This window comes from Pagrus pagrus (genome assembly GCF_965226575.1).
Source record: "Pagrus pagrus genome assembly, chromosome: 16".
Taxonomy (NCBI): Eukaryota; Metazoa; Chordata; class Actinopteri; order Spariformes; family Sparidae; genus Pagrus; species Pagrus pagrus.
In genome coordinates, this window is record NC_140200.1 from 16,899,717 (window position 1) to 16,923,711 (window position 23,995).

Consider the following 23,995-nt stretch of genomic DNA (forward strand, 5'->3'; position numbering starts at 1 on the left):
AATGTGTCGGTCTCTGTCGCAGGCGCTGTTCTGACCTCTTTAGACTCTCCCATCAGCCTCAACTAGTGTTGTAGTACCTGAGATGGGTCTTGGTCAAGATCACAACTGAATCAACATCACTGTATTGAACAACTGATACAGTCTGTACTTCACAATAGTTTCTATGGGAGGACAAGAGTCACTCTGAAAACCTGACGCTTGCACCAAAAAATTGTGTTGTGTTTGGTTGATGATAAAACATGAAAAAGGAGTGTTAAATAAAGATGGTTGTTGATTGCAGCTTCCTCATGTATTTGTTGCTCATAGAAGAAAAAGTCAAATCCCCCGCACATAAAAATCACCCCACAGTCATGTGAAGATGTTAGCAAGCCAATCCCAGCATTTAGCTCAAAACAACACAGAGCCAAAGAACAGCCTCACAGAGCCGCTAGCAAGTCTGGATATTATAACATTATGATTGATTATTGAAAGTCAAGGATAAAAGTCATGCCTTTACTCTGAGCAAAATCAGATGGCTAAAAGGAAAGAATCACTGAGTGAAGTTGTTTGGTCCGGTTTCCATGTCTCAGTGTTATGGGTGTGAATCATTTGTGTGTGTTTATGTTTGTGTGGGTGTGTGCTGTTGGTACAAGATCCAGCAGCATGATTAAAACCTCTTATTGGCTCATTTAATAGGAAAAGCTGCATGTTTTTCTTCCTTACACTTTGTCACAACAATCAATATCTTACTGCTGCCAGTATGTAATTAGCACAAAATACTGTTTCACTTGAAGTCAAAACCGGGAAACGATTTGGCACCAACCATCAAGGGCAGACAAAACATTCATCTTGCTCTCTGATGCTCCAATAAAAACCCTGAGTCATCCGAGCCTTATCTTTTGACAGTATGATTAGACGTTTGACATGTGTGCATGTGCTCGTGGCACGTTTCAATGTAATACACCATAAACAGGAAACGTTGGTTTCCTGCCACATGGAGATGATTGGCAGAGGAAGTTATCCTTCACAAGCTGACAGGAGCTGCTAACTGTTAGCAGACACACAGTCTAAAATGCTCACTTGAATACGAAATTCTACAGAAGTAATGCAACCAAAGGGCCACATCAGAAGCCACTACAAGAACTGAAGCCTCTTCAATTACTGTGGCTGCTTTTCTGAGCTCTATTAATTTATTTTACAGCTACATGGCACAGCCACAGGTCATTTTCTTGTCACTAGAATGACCACAGCTCCCTTTAGCTAAAAACAAACACTGAAAGTGCCGGCGCCAGATTGAAAACGGCTAGAAGCGACATGCCTAAAAGTGACTGTGTTGCATTTTTCATGTAAAACAATGAAAAATCCCAAAGGTTGTGATTTTATTTACTTCCCCAAAGAACAAAGGACAGAAGTTGAAGGGATCTGTGGCTTCAGTTCACCCGCAAAGAAGATGAAAATGGTAAATCCTGAGACCCAGCCAGTCAACACATGTCTGTCTGTGTCAAACACCTCATCACAGGTTAGTTAATGATGTCACTGTGTGTGTGCCGATTGTGTCTGTAGATCGAAGTGAATCAAAAAAGAGACTTTGTTGAGTTTTGACTGTGAAAAAATAAGGCCAGACCATAAAACACCTGCTTTTTGAAAGTTTGCTTGATAAGTTTAGTTTAGTTTATTAGTTTATGTCGAAGACAATCCCAATTAATCAACTGTATCAATAACAGTAAAAAGGGCAGCTTTAGCCAACATGGCTAATATCCTGCTGCAGTCCCCGGCCAGATGACAATAGGCACCCTAAAAAGCAAAACAAAAAACAAAAACAATATATTACAGCACATTGATTAGCCTCTCTACTCGAGGAACACCAGGAGCAGAGGGTATTTTTTTATAATTCACATAAATTGAGCTGACCTACCTTCTAATAATGAACCTTGTAAACAGCATTAAGTAACGTTGGAAGTGGAGCTAAACCCGACCTGTTTTCACCTCCTCGCAGCTCAGAGTAAACGATCCATACAGCAGAAGAGAACGGAGGATGTACTTGGCATTAATCTCACCTGAGGGCCGCGGCACGTGTGGAGGTTTTGTTTGTAAATGTGTTGCAGTAGATCTGCAGTAGTGATCATAGGATAAAGAGAAAACAGCATTTTTATATTTGCAATGTGGTACTGAATACTAATGCAATTGTGTTTTTTTAAAACTGTGGTTAAGTTATACAAATTACAGAGTCAAAGCGAGAAGCCAGAGGGATCTTTTTCCAAGAGCTCTCATCTTATTGCATTACTTTTAAATTTCATTTTATTCGAGAGCAGCGATGGAAATTATTTCCTCTCCTACTTTTATGTGTCTTTTCCTTCCACTCGCTTTCTCCAAAAGATCTTAGGTGACTCCGCCTGCGAAGCCAAACTTTTGCTTTTATTTCCCCAACTTTGTGGAAGGCTTGATAAAATGCTGATGCTGAGAAAGTGCTCTTGAATTTGTCATTCATTTAGATGTAAATCAGATGAGCTTAATTAATGATCCATAATCACCAATGTGCTCTCAGATTGATCAGACAGGTATGAAACAGAAACAGGTTTCCTTCTAAATACTCATTTGTGTATGTGTGTGTGTGAACAGAGGCCCTAAACACAGATGTTGTCCCCTGTGTGTTTCCTGGACTGCGCAGCTGGCTCAGCAGACAGAATGATGTCACTGATTAGTCTGTTATTCAGTGGTCAGACTACTTGATCTGCCTGTGCGGTTTTCCAAGGCCAAGACATCCATATCACAGTTTGGAGGTTTATGTTTTTCATCATACAGACTTTTCTTGGACTCCCTGATATGGAAACCCAGAGAGGCAGTGCTTCCTGATGCTTTGTATCTCGTCTTATTCTGTTAGTCTCTGTTATTAGGATACACCTATTTAACATTTGTCATTATAGATTAAATCAATCAGGTTTTTTTTCTGACTAATTATATCTTAAATGCCCAGTATGTGATTTCTTACATTAAGAGTTTAAGTCGTGTACTTACACATCTCAACAAGATTAAAAGTCCTCAGGGGCTACAACTAACAATTATTTTCATTATAGATTAATCTGTCAAAGATTTACTCGATTAATGATGAATTTTTTGATCTATAAAACGAGTGAAAAATGTCCATTCCTGTTTCCAAGTCCAACGTGACATCTCCAGTTGTCTTGTTTTGTCCGACTAACAATCCCAAACCCAACAATATTCGATCTATTATCCTAGAAGACTCCAAGCGCAACAAATATTCATATTTAAGAAGTGAATTCTTGGCTTTTTTATGCCTACATACTGGATTTAGCCGTGGCATCGTGTTTTCAGGTTGTCCGTCCATCCACCTGTCTGTCTGTCCGTCCGATTCTTGTGAGCGTGATATCTCAAGAACGCCTTTGTGCAAGTTTCTTCTAAGGGTGAACTTGATAGAATTTGGTGGTCAAAGGTTAAAGGTCACTGGGACCTCACAAAACACATTTTTCCCCCTTACTCGACAATTTATATGATAATTATGACAAAATTTTACACAAATGTCCAATAGGCTAAAATGGTAACGTTTTGACATTTTACATGCAAAAGGCCAAAGGTCAAGTTCACTGTGACATCACAATGTCACACGGTGGCATACGGTACACTGTGACTCAAACAGAATAATCAGATGTTAAAATATTTGCAGATTAATTTTCTGTCGATCTACTTATCAATTCTGCCTTACATCAAATTCTTTCTGCATTTTTGCTTTATAAATGACAACATTTGATCAATTAACCAGATTTATTTCGATTGCTTGCTCATCAGCTGTTTCAGTAGTAACCATGATATCTGACCTATACAGTATATACAGCTCATATAATTGTACGTTCCTGTGTATATACATGTTGAATTTAATATTTGTTTTCTTTCAAGTTTAAAACACAAAAATAGAAAACATGCATGAACGCCAATACAAAAGTCCTCTAACTGATGTGTTAAACATTTTATTGTCCTTTTTAGTGACAGCCGTGTCAAGTGTTACGGAGTAGGACTCAGCAGAGGGAGACATCTGGGCATGTGCAGAAGACATTAACGGGAACATCGTCAAGTATCATGAAAGTATGAAGCCACAGAAACCGCAGGGTCTGAGCGAGGACTTTATGGACCAGCCTGTAAAATGTGTCTACTGTGTCAAACGCATTAGAGCAGACTGTAATCTGATGTATTTACAAGCTTGTCAGCAAATCTAATGTTACACAAAAGCAAAGTGACACTTATATGTTACATTCAGTATGCTGCTATTCACAAAACAGCCAGTAGAATAGTGGTTGTAACATATCACAGATTATTATTTTAAAGCATGTCAGTTGTGAGATGTTCCTGTGACACCTTCAGGGTGTTCTGACCCCCAGTCTGGGAACCACAGCACTAATAGAACTATCCAGCATTTTTCTGAATCTCATGGGAATCCCCCTAATCACCTACACCTGATCACACAAGCACTGGCAAAGTGAAGCAAAGCTTTCCAAGGCAGCGTCGTTCTCATCTCCAGCCAAACGTTTGAAAGCAAGAAAACTATAGTTCATTTTTTTTTTTCTAGGTGGGGGGGTGTTGCTACTGCTTGGCCTTTGCACAGTGAGTGCAGCTCAACATCGAGCACAAAATCGCATCTAGTCCAAGATTTTTTCTTGGCTCGTGTTGACCTTGTTTGTGAGCTGTTTTCGAACATTTTTTTAACGTTGACGTGTACCCAAAAACAAGATGCACGTGTAGTCGGAGCACCTCTCTGAAATGGAAGGTCAGCCTGCTGTGCTCGCCTGTGTTTTATTTGTTAATAAGTCCGTGTGCATTCAGGCCTGTGATTTTCCCTCAGTCTCACTGTGTGTGCTAACTCTCACGTTTTCTTCCCTCTTCCTTTGCAATCCTGCCCGTATTCCCCAAGCTTGATCCTTGTTTGTACTTCATTTAGTTTTTGTATTTCTCTTCAGTTTATCAGTTTTGCCCCTGCTTGTTTTTGTCAGTATTGTTGCTTGCACTTTGGATATTGGACGTGGTGTTTTGTTTTTGGGTCCTCATCTACTGTAACAAAGCATTGTTTAGAACTCTTGTTCAGCCTGTTGCACAGTCACTCTCACTTGTTTCCTTCTTAGCTTCCCCTGTCAACATCCTCTTTGGTTTTTACATCTCTGTCACGTTGTCAGTAGAGGCTGCTGAGTCCTGTTCCACTGACGGGTCAACCGGGCAACCGCCATTCCGACATTAGGCCCTAATTGTCGGAATGCCGGGACGTTCGCATGTCGGAATAGTGGTATGTCGGAATGGTGACATGTCGGACTTTTGGGATGTCGGAATTTTGGGGTGTCGGAATGCCAGCATGTAACCAGGTCAACCAGCTTTGGTTCTGGAGCCGATTCTGCAGCCGCTCCCTGCCAGCATTCTCTGTTCTGGGCCTGGACTTCCTCCTTCCAGAGGTCCAAAGCTCCTGGGATAGCGGTGTGAACACAAACAATCCGAGTGCTTCAATTCCCAGTCTGGTCCAGGCAGAGTCAGCTAGCTGCATGGCTAACTGAGCTTACTGGCTAACTGTAGCTACAGTTACAGTTAGAAGTTACTTTAGATGCAATTAATGTTTTCAATCCATAAGGAATCTCTCTAACTCACAGAGTGTGATGTGAGTGAGAAAATGTTCCCAACAACAACAACATTATGTAACTTTTGTACCTTTAAAATAGCAGCTTCTTGAGTGTCTGTCACAGGGTGAACGGTGTCTCTGTCTCAGCCACTCTGCCCCCTTATCACTTCTGCACTATGTAACTTCAGTGAGAGGGTAGGATCATAGCGTTACATACATGTTTACTTCAAGATACAAGCTTTAAACACATAACATTGTTGTGACGTAAGGAGTTTTGTTGTAATTAGCACCTACGTACGTCTGACAAATTGTTACAGACCTGGGATTTGTATTATTACAGTGGTGTTGCACTGAGAATCTCTCGGGGGCGCTAAATCGTACAAAATGCCATTTTCTACTTAATGTTGCTTTAATGTAAGATTCAGTTTTTGCTGATGTGTGCCCTCTTGCCATAAAGCATTTTGCACTTCATGCACAATTTTGGATCCAATACTTGGAGAGTATAAACTCTGCAGCCGTACCCACAAAAACAAGCTGAGGAAAGTCTAATTCTCTGTGTTGGTAACAAAATATAAGCTCATTTTACTCTGGCGCTGGGAAAGGTCAGATTCCAGGACTCCAGGCCCACTGACGTGAGGATTCCCCACTGCAAGCTGCTAATCAGCCTCGGCCAAACCAGCTAACAACAGCTAGCCACGCCAAAACATCAGCAGTGATGTGAAGCAAGGTTTCCACCATGTTGTTTATAAATACTTTCAGATGAGAGGGTCCCTGACGTAGGCAAGCTCAAGCGAACGCAGATTAGTCTGCATGCACGTCTCGCGAGGGTTTCCATCTGCCCGAGTCCACCACATTTTCTGTCAGTTTCCCACCTGCAGTTAATGAGTGAAGTATTCTGCTGAAATGAAGCTTTTTGGGAGGCCTGAATTTGTGAAATGTCAGGATCGGAATAAACGAAGGATAAATATTCTATGTTCCTTTTTATCCCACAGATAAATCATGTGTTGGTTTTATGACTTGTTGCTTTGTGTTCAACTGTCTTTGGAAAGAACATCTTGTGTCTCTTGAGCTTTTTGATAAAGTCGACCATATATTAAGTGTGATAGATTACAGGGGACGGACGTGTGGTGACGGGCTCAAACAGATCATTTGTGTTTGTTGTGACTCAGCGTGACGCTCAGAGCAGAGCAATGTATGCAAATTGTCAGTTTTGTACGGTAATTTTGCACGGCTGTGATTACTGCTGATGTGTAATTAATAATAATTGGGATCATCACTCAGGGTGCTCTCTCTGAAACAAAAACAGGCTGTTCCAAAACAACATGGGGAGTGTGGAGGGCAGCCGCTGGGATGGCTGCCAGACGGAACAATAGTCACTTTGTGGTTCTGGTTTGGTCTGGCCAGCCTCACTGTGTTCCTATGGTCACCTCCTGCAGCTCCTGTCTGTGGGCATTCCTGGCATACTGCATGTCTGAAGCTGACGTGATAGAACATTGGGATTACACAAGAGTTTGTGTGATGCTGTTTTTTTTTTTGTATTAATTCACATTGAATGTAACCCTTACCACAAAGTCTTTGATATAAAACGTTTTCTAGACATGTGCGTTGGATCATTAGCGGCTGGTGCCTGGAAAGATTTTTTATTCTCAGGCTGGATTCAGACTACGTGATATCATACCGATTATAGCTGTCCGGAAAGAGAAATCCAAATGGACGACGACTGACGCCACATCTCAGACACTTCACAATGTACAGTACTGACAGAAAGACGTGTCGGATTTTATTTTTTCGGCTTCCAAGATAAATTCCATACCACGTTCTAAACACTGACCAATAGGAGCACAGAGGAGCAAAAGGGGAATGATGTCATGGTATGAAACTGTGAAACAGTATCATAAACATCACTTCAGACAACACATCTACATACCCATAGGTCTGAATAGGTCAATTTTCAGTGACTCTCATAACAACATATATCATGTTGTTCACTGCATGCTGCTGTAACATGTACGTCAAAATACAAAAGAAATATAATTTGTGGAAATAATGTATTCTGTGGGTAACGGGGGCGGGACTAGATAAGCATCTGCTTCTCCCGCTTTCCCTTTCAGCCATGTGTACTACCTGATTTTAACTAAGATGATGTGTGATGATGACTGTCTAATAACATGCCGAAATAAATAAATAAATAATAATAAATAATAATATCATTGCTCCCAAAATATATGACCATGGTATTGTAAAGCGACAGGTGTACTGCATCGTTCGTTGGCAGTTTTGTTAGGTTAAGGCAAGAAAACTAGTGATGCTCAATATGGATTTGTTTTAGCTGAAACAATAACTGATAATTACCAGCTTCTCATGACCAATACGGATAAGATAACCGATAATTTCACATTTTTGTATTTTAAAAAGTTCCTACCCGGTACACATACCTGAGCCTAAGAAAAGCTAAGATGCAGTGAGAACAGATGGATGATGTCAAATTTCATAGCTCTCTTAATATATGTTGTGTTAAAACTATAGACTTTTTCCTCCTCTCTGAACCCTCGTGTATTGTGTTTAAAGGAAAACATTGGGCTTGGGTTAAAAAAAAAAAACACTTGGCTACGTAACTTATACATTTATGAACCTATGTTACGTACTTAAGTAATGTTCACTTCTGGTATGTGACGCCACTGCACTTTACTCAAAGTAAATTGAAATAACTCTACTCGACTTTTGGTTTCACACTGGGCAAAAATGGTGGTTGTCTGGATGAAAGTCCTGTTCCTGTTTTACCTAACTGTCCACCCCAACCTCTTGCTTATGTGGACTTTGATGCTCTGTCTTTAACTTTAACTCAACTAACATTTACATTTACATTTAGGGCATTTAGCAGACGCTTTTGTCCAAAGTGACTTAGAATAAGTACATTTGTCACAAGAAAGAAACCACAACATATCACCATTGATAAAGTAAGAATGAAAAAAATAGAAACAATTGTCAAGCCCTCATCTGAGCATGGTAGCTGCTATTTATCAAGGAAACCTTAAGTACATAAGTGCTATGATTTAAGTGCTTAGGGTAAGAACAAACAGGTGCATATACTTTTTTAAGTATATGCACCCGGCATAAGAAGCCGAAACATGGGTGAAAGTTTTACCCAAAATGTGTACCAACATATTACTGTATGACACCAAATCTACATAAACACAACCACAGATTGGTCCAAACAACTGCAACATAATAGGGTTTCAATAGAGCCATTAAATTACCAAATAGACTTCAGCATAAAAGCAACGTCTGCAGTTTGTTGGACTTGAGCCTGGAGAAACAAGAAATATTTCTGTGGTCGGTCACATCCAAAGAAGATTTGACTGACATCTATTATGTAATTACAAGGGCAACATGAGCCTGATACTGCATATCAGCCTAACACACACACTGTGCAGCCTCTCTGAGCCAGCTGTGACATAATTGATGTCTTCCTCTTGTCACTGCCTGCCTGTTTGTTTGATGACACTGACACTGCTCTAATTCCTCAGCACAGTTAACTGGATGCCTGGAAAAACCCTCCTGTCCATGTAAGGGCAGAGCCAGTCGGCAGAAAGAAGGAGCTGTCCATTTTACGCACGGGGTCGCTCAGATGCTTTGTTGACTTTTGAGTGAACAGTGTTCTTATTGAAAATACTGATTCAGCTATATCTTTGTGCTTTGCAAAGCAAGAAATAATTGGATGGGTAAACATGAAGCCCTTGAGATGTGCGTTGTGATCTCAGGAACAGCTCCCATTGATTTAGAAAAATGTAAATTGCTTGATGTTGAAAACATTCCTGCTGAATAAAAAAGTGCATTTCAAAAAGGCCGTTTTGTGCCTTTTACTTAAGTTAATGATATTTTGCTGATATAACAAATACATGACTTCTTATGTTAACAAAAATATCATGCATTGTCTTTTTATTCATATAAACAGTTACAGGACAGAACTTCTAATGGTTACATTTTGTGAGGCCATAGAGCCGGGGAATAATAAGTAGTGCTGTGTAACTTTGTGTCACCGTGAGGACAGTGAAATGTCCCATCATGACAAAGTGAGATTAGATCAACATCTTGTCATCCACATGCAGAACTTGACATTGAAAAACACATTGAGAAATACAGAATGACTAGATAACATTATTCCTTCTCCATCCTTATAAAGAGACGGGTAACTCACGACTGCTCAGCAGAGACGTCCACATCACCTCTAGATCTCACAGTGCTCACTTTGCTGTCTGTGACACCAGTTTTTTTTTTTGGTTCTGACAAACAAGCTGTGGAAAGGTGAGAAGTCAATTTAATCCTGATGTTACTTTAATAAATGCAAAGTCTTTTAGATGAGATGTGATGAGCTTTGACACTGGTGAATAAAGGCAGTGAATGATTCTGGATGTGGCCATTGTGATTTGTTCCTCAGGATGAAGTGTGTTATGATCTTTCTGGTGTTGACGCTGGTCGTCCTCATGGCTGAACCTGGGGAGAGTGGTCCTCAAACTCTTGGTACAGGCGCCGGTGGGCATATGGGGCATAGTGGAGATTGTAAGTCACAAGTGTTCATACATACTGAGTTGATGTTAACAGATTGACCTCTGATTTACACAAACAGCAGGATACTTTAGTCTGAGATCAACAAATCACACTTGACTGTACTAACTGACTACATACAACTTCATTTAGTTCTGTGATTAGCTAAACTCTTTTATTTAGTCCTGGCATCTCAGATAATAAACCTAAACTAAGTAAAGAGAGCATCATTAATGTCCTAAATGCAAAGATTTTCAAATGTGATAATATACTAATGTTTATTTATGTAATTTTCATCTTTTTGTCTCTTTAGTCAACGGACGTAGGAGGTAAGTATTACTGAATATTTTCTGTTGATTTCAAACAGACGAATAAAAAAAAGTAAAAAGACTTTGTGAAATGCCTCAAACCTATCAAACATAGCAAGCATCAATATTAACCAGATCCCAAGTTGATGTCTTCAACTACCTTACTTTGTCCAACCCATTCAAATTCACAATGATATAATAGAGGGTTAAGAAGCAAGTTGACACATTTCAGAAGCTAGAATCAGTGAATTTCTGTCAGATTTTGCTTGAAAAATTATTGCAAATTATTCAATTATTGAATATTTGTCATTTAAGATTCTGTTGATTGACCTCTGTTGATAATTTAACGGACTGATTCCTCTCTTTTGTTCCCCCTTCTCTGTCTCTAACTTGGTATGCAAACAGTGTGGAAAGAGCCCAAGATGAAGTGGCCGACGATAAATTGAGGCGATACGATCAAGACTGAGTCTGTTCTTGATTTTGAAGATATAGTTTGAGCTATATCTTTGTGCTTTGCAAAGCAAGAAATAATTGGATGAGTTAACATGGAGCCCTTGAGATGTAGTGACTTTAGTCACAGCTCCAACTGATGTTGAAAAATGTAAAATTGCTTGATAGTGAAAACTATCCTGCTGAATAAAGCTGCATTACAAAAGACCGTCTCTGTTTTGTGGTGCTATTTAAGTGAACATGTGCTTGTAATTTTAGTGTTGATGATGACCAAGAACATTGTTTTTCATTAAGTCAGAGTTAAATGTTCATAATAAGTAGATCTAAATAATGTGTGTGTTGGTGTGATCAGTTTATTAAATGAACACTCTTCCTATTTCTTTCTGTTTCTGAATGTACTTGTGTCTCTGGTAAAGCAGCACTTTGGAAATGATTCAATTCTGGTTTTTCCTCCATCAGTAGATGAATCATTTGGTCTATAAAGCATCGGAAAAACAGTCAAAATAACAATTTTATAAGAAACAAGATGATCATTGTGTAAATGACATTTGTACTGTTGGCTGTTTCCAAAAGAGACAAATATATTTAAGGTATTAAAATATAAAATCAGTAAAAAAATAATGTAATTTCTACAATTGAGAAGCTTAAACCATCAAATGTTGGGAGCAGCTTTACCCGTAAGAATTTCTTTTTATCATTATCTTAAAAAATCTAATTTGTAAGAAAAGTTGATTTTGAGTCTCATTCACAACTTGTCAAATACTGACACTTTGGGATGGTGGTCAACCCGACCTACAATCCCAAAGCATCAGTATTTGACAAGTTGTTAATGAGACTCAAAATCAAATTGTTTTTACAAATAAGTCCTTTAAATCTTTTAGCTGTTGCTGCAGTGCTACCATTACATTAGATGACACAACTAGCCACTTTATAATAGTGTGAGGTTGTGGAATTTATGAAATAGAAAACAGCAAAAGTCATTGTTGGTGATTAACTGTTTCACATTTAAAGTTGTGGGTCAGTGTAACCCAGTTCAAATCATCCCAGTCTTCACAAGTACAGCTGTTATTGTTTTTCTATATGTATGTCTGTCTGTCTGTCTGTCCTTGGGCAGACTTTGCCAACACAATAGCATCACAACTGTGTTAGATGCAGTCATAAAATTTCTCAGGTGTGTAGATGAGAACAAAATGGCTGTTTCCAAAAGAGACAAAGATGGATATGGTCCAAGCCATGAGTGCTGTGACGGCCCCTGCCTAACTGTGTGATATTTGGGTGTTGTGGACAAGTTACTGTGTGGTACTGTTTCTCTTTGAAGGTGTTGAGGAACACGTAGCAGTAGCCAGCCATATCACTACTGAGTAGTCATGGGTCCGAAGGTGATCATGTTCATGGGCCTGCCATGCAAGATGGTCTCTAGTTTACATTTAGTTTTAGAATGTACTGTGATTTTACAAGACTTAACAATAGTGATCTCAGGAACAGCTCCCATTGATTTAGAAAAATGTAAAATTGCTCGATGTTGAAAACATTCTTGCTGAATAAAAAGGTGCATTACAAAAAGGCCGCCTCTGTTTTGTGCCTGTTGTTTTATATGATTGTAGCAGCATAGATGTGCCATCCATGTTATTTAGTGTTACTGCTTGTGTTTAGCGCCACTGGCCGTCATGATGTGGGCTGGCATAAAAGCAGCCATCCTCCAACGCCTCTTCCTTTTGTGCTGTCACTGGTGCATCACTTTCGGGCCAAAGGTTGTCTGGTCCGACAGGTATGGCCGCCACGCTGCTTCACCACGTTGGTCACTCGGTTCTCTCGGTGTGCTCACAGCATTTGTGTTGTCTTGTAGGGTGACTGCTTGTGCGCTGCTCCGGGCTCCCCATATGTGCTGTGGTGTATTTCTGGCTTGGTAAGTGTTCTCTCTTTCGGCAATGTAGTTGATGCTGTCTGACGGCTAACACTAGTGTGGTCTTAGGTAAACGCCGAAAGCGGCCGGAGCCCTCTCTCCCTCCCTCCTCCTGTGCGAGTGGGTGTGTGTGTGTCCATGTTTGGTCATAAACAGATATGTGTGTATTAGCATAGCGAGCAACCGCAGCATTTTTTTGGTAATATAGCAACACCAACAGTATTTTCCCATGATTAGGACTAACTGCAATCAGCTTTTTTGGGTCGCTGCTGCTTTGTCTGCCGATGCTTTGTCTCCACGCTTCTTTGCCTCGCTGCTGTTTGTTCCACGCTGTTTTGCCTCGCTGCTGCTGTTTACTTCACGTGCTTTGATCTGGCTGGCATATTGTGTCCACCGCCGCCTGTCTCTCGCGGCGCACACAGTATCCCGAGTAGCTCTACAAGGGGCGCTCATCCAGCGTGGGTTATAAGCAGGTGCCAGTCACTGAGGCCTTGTTATATCTTGATGATATTGTTGTGTTTTCCTCCACTGTTGAACAGCATCTGGAGAGACTCAAGGTGGTGCTGGAGCGGCTTCAACGTGAGGGCCTCAAAGCCAAACTCAGCAAGTGGAGGTCGATGCAAGCCATGGTGACTTGGGCGCAGTCCTTTCTCAGGCTCAGGCGGGCAAGGTGAGGCCGATAGCCTATGCTAGCAGGGGCCTGCGACCCACAGAGAGGAACATGGTGAACTACAGTTCAATGAGACTTGAGTTCTTGGCCCTTCAGTGGGCCACGACAGAGACGTTCAGAGAGTACTTGTTGGGTAATAAATGTGTTGTGTATACTGATAACAACCCCCTCAGTCATTTGTCTTCTGCTAAGCTGGCTGCTACTGAGCAGAGGTGAGCAGCCCAGCTAACCTCTTTTGATTTTGAGATCAAGTACCGATCAGGGAAGAGTAACACCAATACCGATGCTCTCTCTCGTCAGCACCCATCTGGTCCCCAGGATGTTGCGGCGATGCTTCCAGGTACAGCCATGCCGAAGTCTTTGCAGCAAGCTTTGGGTTTGGGAAGGGTAGAGGCCACTCAAGCTACCATTGCAGCCATGCCACAGCACACTCCGTCTGAACTTCGTCTCTCTCAGCAGACTGACCCTGTGATACAGGAACTGTTGGTGTTTTGGAGGAGGAAGCAGTGTCCTAGACGTGAGGAGCGGGCACGGCTCTCCCAGGCCACGCTGGTGTTGCTGCAGCAGTGGGACCGCCTGCTTAAGAGGGATGGTGTCCTGTACTGAAAGGTGTTTCGACCTGATGGCGCTGAAGCCATGTACCAGCTGTTGTTTCCAAATGCATTGAGAGGTGAGGTCTTGACCCAAGTGCACCAGGAGCATGGTCACCAGGGGGTGGAGCGAACACTGGCACTCCTCCGGTCTCGATGCTACTGGCCTGGTATGTCCTCTGATGTAGCTTGTTGGTGTCAGATATGTGAAAGGTGTCAAGTGGCCAAAGATGTTCACCCAAAGGTGCACTGATTCATGGGACATCTCTTGGCTTCCCGCCCAACGAAAACCTTTCAATTGACTACACTACTCTAGAGCCGGCCCAGAATGGTGTAGAGAACGTCTTGGTGCTCACTGATGTTTTTAGTAAGTACACCATGGCTGTCCCTACTTGGGACCAGCGTGCTGCCACTGTAGCCAGGGTTTTGGTGTCAGAGTAGTTTTACAAGTTTGGTGTCCCCGCTCATTTGCATTCTGACCAGGGCCGTAACTTTGAAAGCTCACTCATTCAACAGTTGTGTAGCTTGTATGGTATTGTAAAATCATGTACCACCCCATACCATCCCGAAGGAAATGGTCAATGCGAGCGGTTCAACCGGACACTCCACAACCTGCTGTGTACTCTGCCAATGTCTCGTAAAAGGGATTGGCATATGTGTGTTCCTCACACCCTTTATTGTTACAACACGACTCCCCACCAGTCAACAGGAGAGTCTCCCTTTTTCTTGATGTTTGGGCAGTAACCAAGGCTACCAATCGATTTCTTGTTGGGTAGGGTTGAGAGCCCGGTCAGTGGGTCAATCCATGAGTGGGTTCAAAAGCACCAAGCCCGCTTGCAGGTAGCATTTGAAGGGGCAAGGGGGTGCTTGAAACATGCTGCCGATCGGCGAAAACAAGTCCATGATCAGCATGTAAGAGATCTGCCACTGCAAGAAGGGCAGTTGGTGTACTTGCATGACTTCAGTGCCAGGGGGCCCCAGAAGACCCGAGATCAGTGGAGCTCGGTCAAGTATCGAGTGTTGAGGATGCCTAAAGAGGGTGGCTCAGTGTACACTATTGTGCCAGTGGACGATGAGACAAAGGTCAGAGAGGTCCACCGCACTATGCTGAAGGCGGTTGTAGGAGTGGACTCACCTGTACATGCCTCTTCCCATAACTCGTCACCCAGGGACGAACCACCCCCAGAAGAGGAGCCCTCATTTGAGTATGATTTGTTAGTCCTTGACCAACGAACTTCTGTGGCCAATTCTGCTATGCCATCCACCAGACCAACTACATCCCAAGTGCCTTCATCCATTCCAGCTTCGGGAGCATCCTCATGTCCTCCTTTGGTCACTTGCCCTGATTCCAGCAACATGGGCCCACGCCGGACCCCACGTCAAACGGCTGGTCAGCACTGGAATGTGCATCATCTTCCACGGCCTGCTGGAGATGTTCATGCAGCCAACCCTTCTACTTCTGTGTCCAACTCAGTGTCTGCTTTGTTTAGACCTTGGAGTTAGCTTGTTGTGTTGACCTTACTTTGTTGATCGTCGGGACAACGATCCAAGAAGGCGGGGTAGAATGTAGCAGCATAGATGTGCGATCCATGTTATTTAGTGTTACTGCTTGTGTTTAGTGCCACTAGTGGCTGTCATAATGTGGGCTGGCATAAAAGCAGCCATCCTCCACCGCCTCTTCCTTTTGCGCTCCTGTCACTGGTGCATCGTTTCTGGGCCAAAGGTTGTCTGGTCCGACAGGTATGGCCGCCACGCTGCTTCACCACGTTGGTCACTCGGTTCTCTCTGTGTGCTCACAGCATTTGTGTTGTCTTGCAGGGTGACTGCTTGTGCGCTGCTCTGGGCTCTGTGGTGTATTTCTGGCTTGGTAAGTGTTCTCTCTTTTGGCAATGTAGTTAATGCTGTCTGACGGCTAATGCTAGTGTGGTCTTAGGTAAACGCCAACAGCGGCCAGAGCCCTCTCTCCCTCCCTCCTCCTGTGCGAGTGGGTGTGCGTGTGTCCATATTTGGTCATAAACAGGTATGTGTGCATTAGCGTAGCGAGCAACCGCAGCATTTTTTGGTAATATAGCAACACCAACAGTATTTTCCCATGATTAGGACTAACTGCAATCAGCTTATTTGGGTCGCTGCTGCTTTGTCTGCCGATGCTTTGTCTCCACGCTGCTTTGCCTCACTGCTGTTTGTTCCACGCTGCTTTGCCTCGCTGCTGCTGTTTGCTTCACGTGCTTTGCTCTGGCTGGCATATTGTGTCCGGGGCCACCGCCTGTCTCTCGCGGCGCTCGCAGTGTCCCGAGTAGCTCTACCAGGGGCGCTCATCCAGCGTGTGTTTTAACTGTTGTGTGCCACATATGTTGGGTCACTCGGCTCCAGCCCCTTTAATTCAGGGTGAATGATAAAGACTCTAATAAATTATAAAATTGGATTTTTCCATAACATTCAAACCATGTCTCATGCCTTTTAATGAGTGAACTTACCTGTGTGCCTTGCACTTTAAATTAATTCCTTGAGTGAAATTCCCAGGGTAGCGTTGTTGGTTCCTTTTTCTTGTTTTCTTTGGTCAGATCATTTAGTTTAAATTTCTTTCCTACTATCTCACGCCACATGATGATATTTTGCTGATATAACAGAAAAATTACTTCTTTTCTTAACAAAAAACATCATGCATTGTCTTTTTAATTATATATACAGTTATAGGACAGAACTTCTAACGGTCACATTTTGTGAGGCCATAGAGCCGGGGAATGATAAGTAGTGTTGTGTAACATTGTGTGACTGTGAGGACAGTGAAATGTCCTGTCATGACAAAGTGAGATTATATCAACATCTTGTCATCCACATGCAGAACTTGACATTGAAAAACACATTGAGAAATACAGAATGACTGGATAAGATTATTCCATCTCCATCCTTATAAAGAGACGGGTAACTCACGACTGCTCAGCAAAGACGTCCACATCACCTCTAGATCTCACAGTGCTCACTTTGCTGTCTGTGACACCAATTTTTTTTTTGGTTCTGACAAACAAGCTGTGGAAAGGTGAGAAGTCAATTTAATCCTGATGTTACTTTAATAAATGCAAAGTCTTTTAGATGAGATATGATGACCTTTGACACTGGTGAATGAAGGCAATGAATGATTCTGGATGTGGCCATTGCTATTTGTTCCTCAGGATGAAGTGTGTTATGATCTTTCTGGTGTTGACGCTGGTTGTCCTCATGGCTGAACCCGGGGAGAGTGGTCCTCAAAGTATTGAAACAGGCGCCAATGGGCATGTGGGGCATAGTGGAAATTGTAAGTCACAAGTGTTCATACATACTGAGTTGATGTTAACAGATTGACCTCTGATTTACACAAACAGCAGGCTACTTTAGTCTCAGATCAACAAATCACACTTGACTGTGCTAACTGACTACATACAACTTCATTTAGTTCTGTGATTAGCTAAACTCTTTTATTTAGTCCTGGCATCTCAGATAATAAACCTTAAACTAAGTAAAGAGAGCATCATTAATGTTCTAAATGCAAAGATTTTCAAATGTGATAATATGTCATTTTCATCTTTTTGTCTCTTTAGTCAACGGACGTAGAAGGTGCGTATTACTGAATATTTTCTGTTGATATCAAACAGATGAATACTATTAAACAGATAGACTTTTTGAAATGCCTCAAACCTATCACACATAGCAAGCATTAGTATTAACCAGATCCCAAGTTGATGTCTTCAACTACCTTACTCTGTCCAACCCATTTGAATTCACGATATATTAGAGGGTAAAGAAGCAAGTCGACACATTTCAGAAGCTAGAATCAGTGAATTTCTGTCACATTTTGCTTGAAAATATATTCCAAATTATTCAATTGTTGAATATTAGTCAATTTAGATTCTGTTGATTGACCTATGACGATAATTTAACTGACTGATTCCTCTCTTTTGTTCCCCCTTCTCTGTCTCTAACTTGGTATGCAAACAGTGTGGAAAGATCCCAAGATGAAGTGGCCGACGATAAATTGAGGCGATACTATCAAGACTGAGTCTGTTCTTGATTTTGAAGATATAGTTTGAGCTATATCTTTGTGCTTTGCAAAGCAAGAAATAATTGGATGAGTAAACATGAAGCCCTTGAGATGTAGTGACTTTAGTCACAGCTCCAACTGATGTTGAAAAATGTAAAATTGCTTGATAGTGAAAACTATCCTGCTGAATAAAGCTGCATTACAAAAGACCGTCTCTGTTTTGTGGTGTTATTTAAGTGAACATGTGCTTGTCATTTTAGTGGTGATGATGATCAACAACATTGCTTTTTATTAAGTCAGAGGTAAATGTTTATATTAAGTAGATCTAAATAATATGTGTGTTGGTGTGATCAGTTTATTAAATGAACACTCTTCCTATTTCTTTCTGTTTCTGAATGTACTTGTGTCTCTGGTACAGCAGCACTTTGGAAATGATTCAATTCTGGCATTTCCTCCATCAATAAATGAATCATTTGGTCTATAAAGCATCAGAAAAACAGTCAAAATAACAATTTTATAAGAAACAAGATGATCATTGTGTCAACACACTTTGGGATGGAGGTCAACCTGACCTACAATCCCAAAGCATCAGTATTTGACGAGTTGGTAATGAGACTCAAAATCTACTTTTTTTACAAATAAGTCCTTGAAATCTTTTAGCTGTTGCTGCAGTGCTACCACTACATTAGATGACACAACTGGCCACTTTATAATAGTGTGAGGTTGTGGAATTTATAAAATAGAAAACAGCAAAAGTCATTGTTGGTGATTAACTGTTTCACATGTTAAGTTGTGGGTCAGTGTAACCCAGTTCAAATCATCCCCGTCTTCACAAGTACAGCTGTTATTGTTTTCAATATGTCTGTCTGTCCGTCCGTCCGTCTGTCCATCTCTCTTTGGGCAGACTTTGCCAACACGATAGCATCACAGCTGCATTAGATGCAGTCATAAAACTTCTCGGGTGTGCAGATGAGAACAAAATGAAGGCCAAGTTCAAAGACGGATGTGGTCCAAGCCACGAGTGCTGTGACCGCCCCTGCCTAACTGTGTGATATTTGGGTGTTGTGGACAAGTTACTGTGTGGTACTGTTTCTCTTTGAAGGTGTTGAGGAGGACGTAGCAGTAGCCAGCCAGGTTTGGAGCACCTGAGCTAAGCACTCCGACACGATAAAAGCCCAGGTCTGCTCTGCATTCTCTCTCACTTGGTCGGGTCCCAGTCATCGTCCACACGCCTTTGCTTTGTTTGGTTTTGTCTTCACTGCACATCTCATAATGCTCACACATTCACATTTACATTACTGATAATACTGACTCACACACTCCACATTTGTAGCTATTTATTTCCAGTTATATGCTTCATCATAATAAACACTTTAATTCTCAGTCATCTATTGTGTCCATCCCGTATTTGTCATGGCCTAAGAGCTGGGTTATGACAGTACTGAGTACTCCTGTGACAACGCAGTAATCACTACTGAGTAGTCATGGGTTGGAACGTGATCGTGTTTACGTTCCTGCCATCACAAGATGGTCTCTAGTTTACATTTAATTTCAGAATGTACTGTTATGTTACAAGACTAAACAATAAATGTATATACTGTATATTTCTTTTAATCAGATTCAGAATCATAATCAGAAATCCTTTCCTTGTTCTCCTGCAAATGGGGAAATTTTTTTGTTACAGCAGCCAACGTCAGGAATACACTTTTGGATGGAGGCCAACCAGACCTACGGTCCCAGCTTCAATATTTGATGAGTTGGGAATGAGACTCAAAAATCTACTTTTCTTACAAATAAATCTTTTTACTGTTGCTGCAGTGCTATCATTACATTAGATGATACAACTGGCCACCTTGTAATAGTGTGAGGTTGTGGAATTTATGAAATATGTTATGCTCCGGCCTAGGGAATACCAGAACATAACATTATGATCGCTCTCCTTTTCCCCACTCCCAAGAATAATTCACAAAAACCAACAGATGCAGTCCAAAATAAGGGGAATTTATTTACCCACATGGAAAATCGACTTCAGGGTGAGCAGCACCTAAAACAATAAACAAAACAAGCTGGGTTTTAAAACTCACTTGCCTATCCCAAATCTTACTCCCTAACCAAAAACAGGAGAAGAATGTGCACAAAGAAAAAGGCTACTCACCCCTACTAAATACTGGACTGAACAATACTCTTAAATATATGTACAATATTTACAACAGAGATTCAGACTTTCTGTGCCAACAACAACATCAAGTAAGGACAGATCAGGTTAGAGATGTGAAGGAGAGAGAGAGCGACAGAGAGACTAATTCCTAGGTCTGCTGCAGGCTCCGCTTTGATGTCGAATTTTCGCCCAATCCACAGCCTCCACCTGTATGGATGTTTTGGGACATAAACAAACACAGCACCACCTCTTGACAGGGAGGGAGAAAAACAACCCAGACAAATTAAATATACACATTATGACCCCTAGGGTCATAACAAATAGAAAGCAGAAAAAGTCATTGCTGGTGATTAACTATTTCACATTTTAAGTTGCAGGTCCGTGTAACCCAGTTCCAGTTATCCTCACTGCCGGATTGGTCATCTGGAATTGAGGCAAATGCCAGAAAGGCCGGCAGACTCTGGGCCAGTTGGGGTGCTAAAAATGATCTGGTCAAATATATCTTTGACTATTTTGTTTCACTAAGCTATTTTATGCATGCATACGGCCCAAAGCAATTGAAAATGGTATGCCTGTACAGCTTTTTTTATTTTTGACATTAATACATGAAATGACAAGTTTAGAACTGAACCAGGGGGCGTTCTCAAATTAAAACATTATATAAGGAGCACACATAAAGAGTTTCTGCAGGTTTCTTATTTTTTAAATCAGGAATTGTTTCAATGCAATGCTTGGCTTCCTTTTCAAAAACATGCTGATGCTCGATGGAGAAAGACATATTAATTACTGAGGACAAAATTGACATGGTCGAGTGAAAGAGCGGACTCCTTCAGCATGTTAACTACATGAGGTAGACACATTTATTTATTTTATTATATACTGAGGCTGTGTCTACTCTTTCCATTACTGTCCAATGAAAACCACTTAGCTGCAAATTTGGTGTTTTTGAATTTTTCGATAAAACTGAAGGGAGTGCTCCTTTATGAGAAGAAACAATTCTCCTATTTCTTAAGAAAAAACAAATAATTTAGAAAGCCACTGAATCATCTGACAAATGCTGAAAATATATCTTTTTTTCTTGGCTCATGAAAAGTTGATTAGATTAGTGGTTTTCACTAGACAGGGACGATGTGGTGAAGCTACTGTCATCTGCGCTGTATGTGCTGTAGTAATGTGTCCTAAAACATGGAAATCAATTAGCATTTCTGCACTTCCGGTTCCCTCGTCTCAAAGTCAATGAGTTTATTGAATGGGTTTTCGGGTTAAATGCCTGAAATAAAGGCTGTTGTTACCATAAGCTTAAGATATTTACATGTTTTGCTGTACAACATAAAATACATCATTAAATGTCTCACAATTTAATTATAAAGCGCTTACGTGTCTTAAAAACAGCGGTTGCTAACAAGCGGCTAAGTGAGACTACAGAGGTTGTGACGGACATTAAACATCATCATGATGAACACGGACACTCATCTACTCAGTAGTCCGTCTTTACAGGTGGACTTTAGCTGTAAAATACATAACTAACTTTACAACTTGTAGATTGATAAATTTATAGGAAACATGTAGTTGTGGAGTAAGATGCTTATTGGTGGTGTTATAAGTCATGTGCCCACAATGTATATAGCCTAACATTAGGTTTCTGCTTATAGCAATTTAATTTACTCTTCGAATATCACAAAAGTGGTGATCATCTGTGAAGACTATCTTGCTGAACAGAGCGTGGTAGTATCATAAAGTTGTGTTGGCCACAGAGCTTATTTTCTGCAATAGTCCAAAATCCAATTTAAAAACCCCATCGGCTTTTTGCTGAGGAAACCAGGACGATGCCAACTTCTGCTTTAACGTACAAAAATGTGTCATCCCTACACCAATCTTTATTTATTTATAAAGCACCTTTCATACATTAAAAATGCAACACAAAGTGCTGTGTCTCCTGATGACGTCGCCAAGCAGAAGCATATAAAGATTAAAAAGTATTGGGCCTAAAATTTATCCTTGGGGCACCCCACAGTTTATTTCATAGGTTTTTGAGGAACATGCATCCATACTTACAAAAAAATGTTGGTCATTAAGGTAGGAGTTGAACCAGTTTAAAACACTGCCAGAGAGGCCCACCAGGTTTTTAAATCTGTTTATCAAGGTGTGGTGATCAACTGTATCGAAGGCAGCGCTAAGATCCAGTAGCACCAGGAATGAAAGTTTCTGAGAGTCCATGCTACACCTGATGTCATTAACCATTTTCAACAGGGCTGTCTCGGTGCTGTGGTTCGTCCTAAAACCCGACTGATACTTCTCTAAAATATTGTTACTATTTAAAAATTCATTGAGTTGAATAAAAACCTTTTTTTTCCTAAAATTTTGCTTAAAAAAGGTACGTTGGATACAGGTCGGTAGTTGTTAAGAGTGTTGGGATCTAAGTTACTCTTCTTCAGAAAGAAGAACACCACTGCTGTTTTAAAGGCAGCAGGGAAGACACCAGTCTGGAGAGAGCAATTCACAATGCTTAACAACTCATCCTCAAAAAAGCTGTTGTATCATTATGTGCTGGATCTTAAAGGGGCAATATGTAAGATCAATAGATAAGTGGCAGTATATCACAAGAGGAACCACTAACTGCTGATAACTAATTATTTCAGTCAGCAATGCAGCTAGTGTTGCTATCAGATGACTCAAGTCTGTCGGAGCACCAGGGGTGTGTTGTGTTTTATAACACTAGCAAGAGATTCGGACTACACGAAGGAGGAGGTTTTCAGGCGAGAGGTGGTTGGGGACCCATCCTGGGGGCTAGCTTGTTAGCATGCTAATTTGAGACATCTTGGACATGATGTTAACATTCAACAACATCACTTTCTGTTGATACTTGTAGTTAATTTGTGGATGTTTTCAGCTAAAATACCTACATATTGCACTTGTATAACCTTGAGCCTATGTATTTGTGCTGAATGTGCCTTAGTTGAGTATGTCATGTTGTCGCACCTAGCATTCTGCTGCTCTCACATTGTGTTCAATAGTTGTCAGCATACATCAGTGACTGTAGTGATAGTGTGTGTCATTGAGTGTGTGATCAGTGTTGTGTTCTGAATTTTAGTCCGTCTGTATGATTTTATCTTAAGCTTTTTATGTGAAAATATGGGTGGAGTTTGTATTGTTGGGTTAGAAAATGGGGCCCGTCTGTTGCAAATGCCAGGGCCATTCTTTGATCCAAGTCTGTCAGTGATCTGCAACTGTTATTGTTTTCAGCATGTCTGTCTGTCTGTGTCTGTCTTTCTGTTTGTCTGTAGGCAGACATTGCCAACACGATAGCATCACAACCGTTTTAGATGCAGTCATGAACCTTCTCAGGTGCATGGATGAGAACAAAACGAAGAGAATAAATACAAAGAAGTTAAAGAAAATCAAATTAAAAATGGTACATGCAAGGCATGGAGCGGCAACAGATAATGACTACGTCACATATTACGTTTGACGGGGGTTAATGTTTGCAGTTATAGTTGTCTGATAGCCATGTTTTTAGGTGTTTGGTGAAGGTGGAGTATGTATTTACGTCTTTGATGATGGTGGGCAGTGAATTCCAGTTTTGTATGGCTTTGACTGAGAATGATGATTGACCGAATGTGCTTTTCCTAAATGGGATTACAAGGTCACCTCTTGTGGTGCTTCTAGTGTTATGACTGCTGCTATGTTGGATAATAAATGAGTTGAGAGGGAGAGGGGCAATGTTATGGAGGATTTTGAAGACCAGGAAGATGTTTTTGTATTT

General features: G+C 41.1%; 2 long non-coding RNA genes across 2 annotated transcripts; both read left to right on the plus strand.

The window, feature by feature from the left end:
* The first annotated feature begins 9,784 nt into the window (after positions 1–9,784).
* On the plus strand, positions 9,785–11,101 carry LOC311271603. Its single transcript, XR_014624447.1, has 4 exons — positions 9,785–9,895; positions 10,029–10,150; positions 10,449–10,464; positions 10,849–11,101. It is a non-coding gene; the product is annotated as an uncharacterized lncRNA (long non-coding RNA).
* A 5,902-nt stretch (positions 11,102–17,003) lies between these two features.
* On the plus strand, positions 17,004–18,284 carry LOC311271420. The gene is made up of 4 exons (XR_014624414.1): positions 17,004–17,096; positions 17,230–17,351; positions 17,635–17,650; positions 18,032–18,284. It is a non-coding gene; the product is annotated as an uncharacterized lncRNA (long non-coding RNA).
* The last annotated feature ends 5,711 nt before the right edge of the window (positions 18,285–23,995 follow it).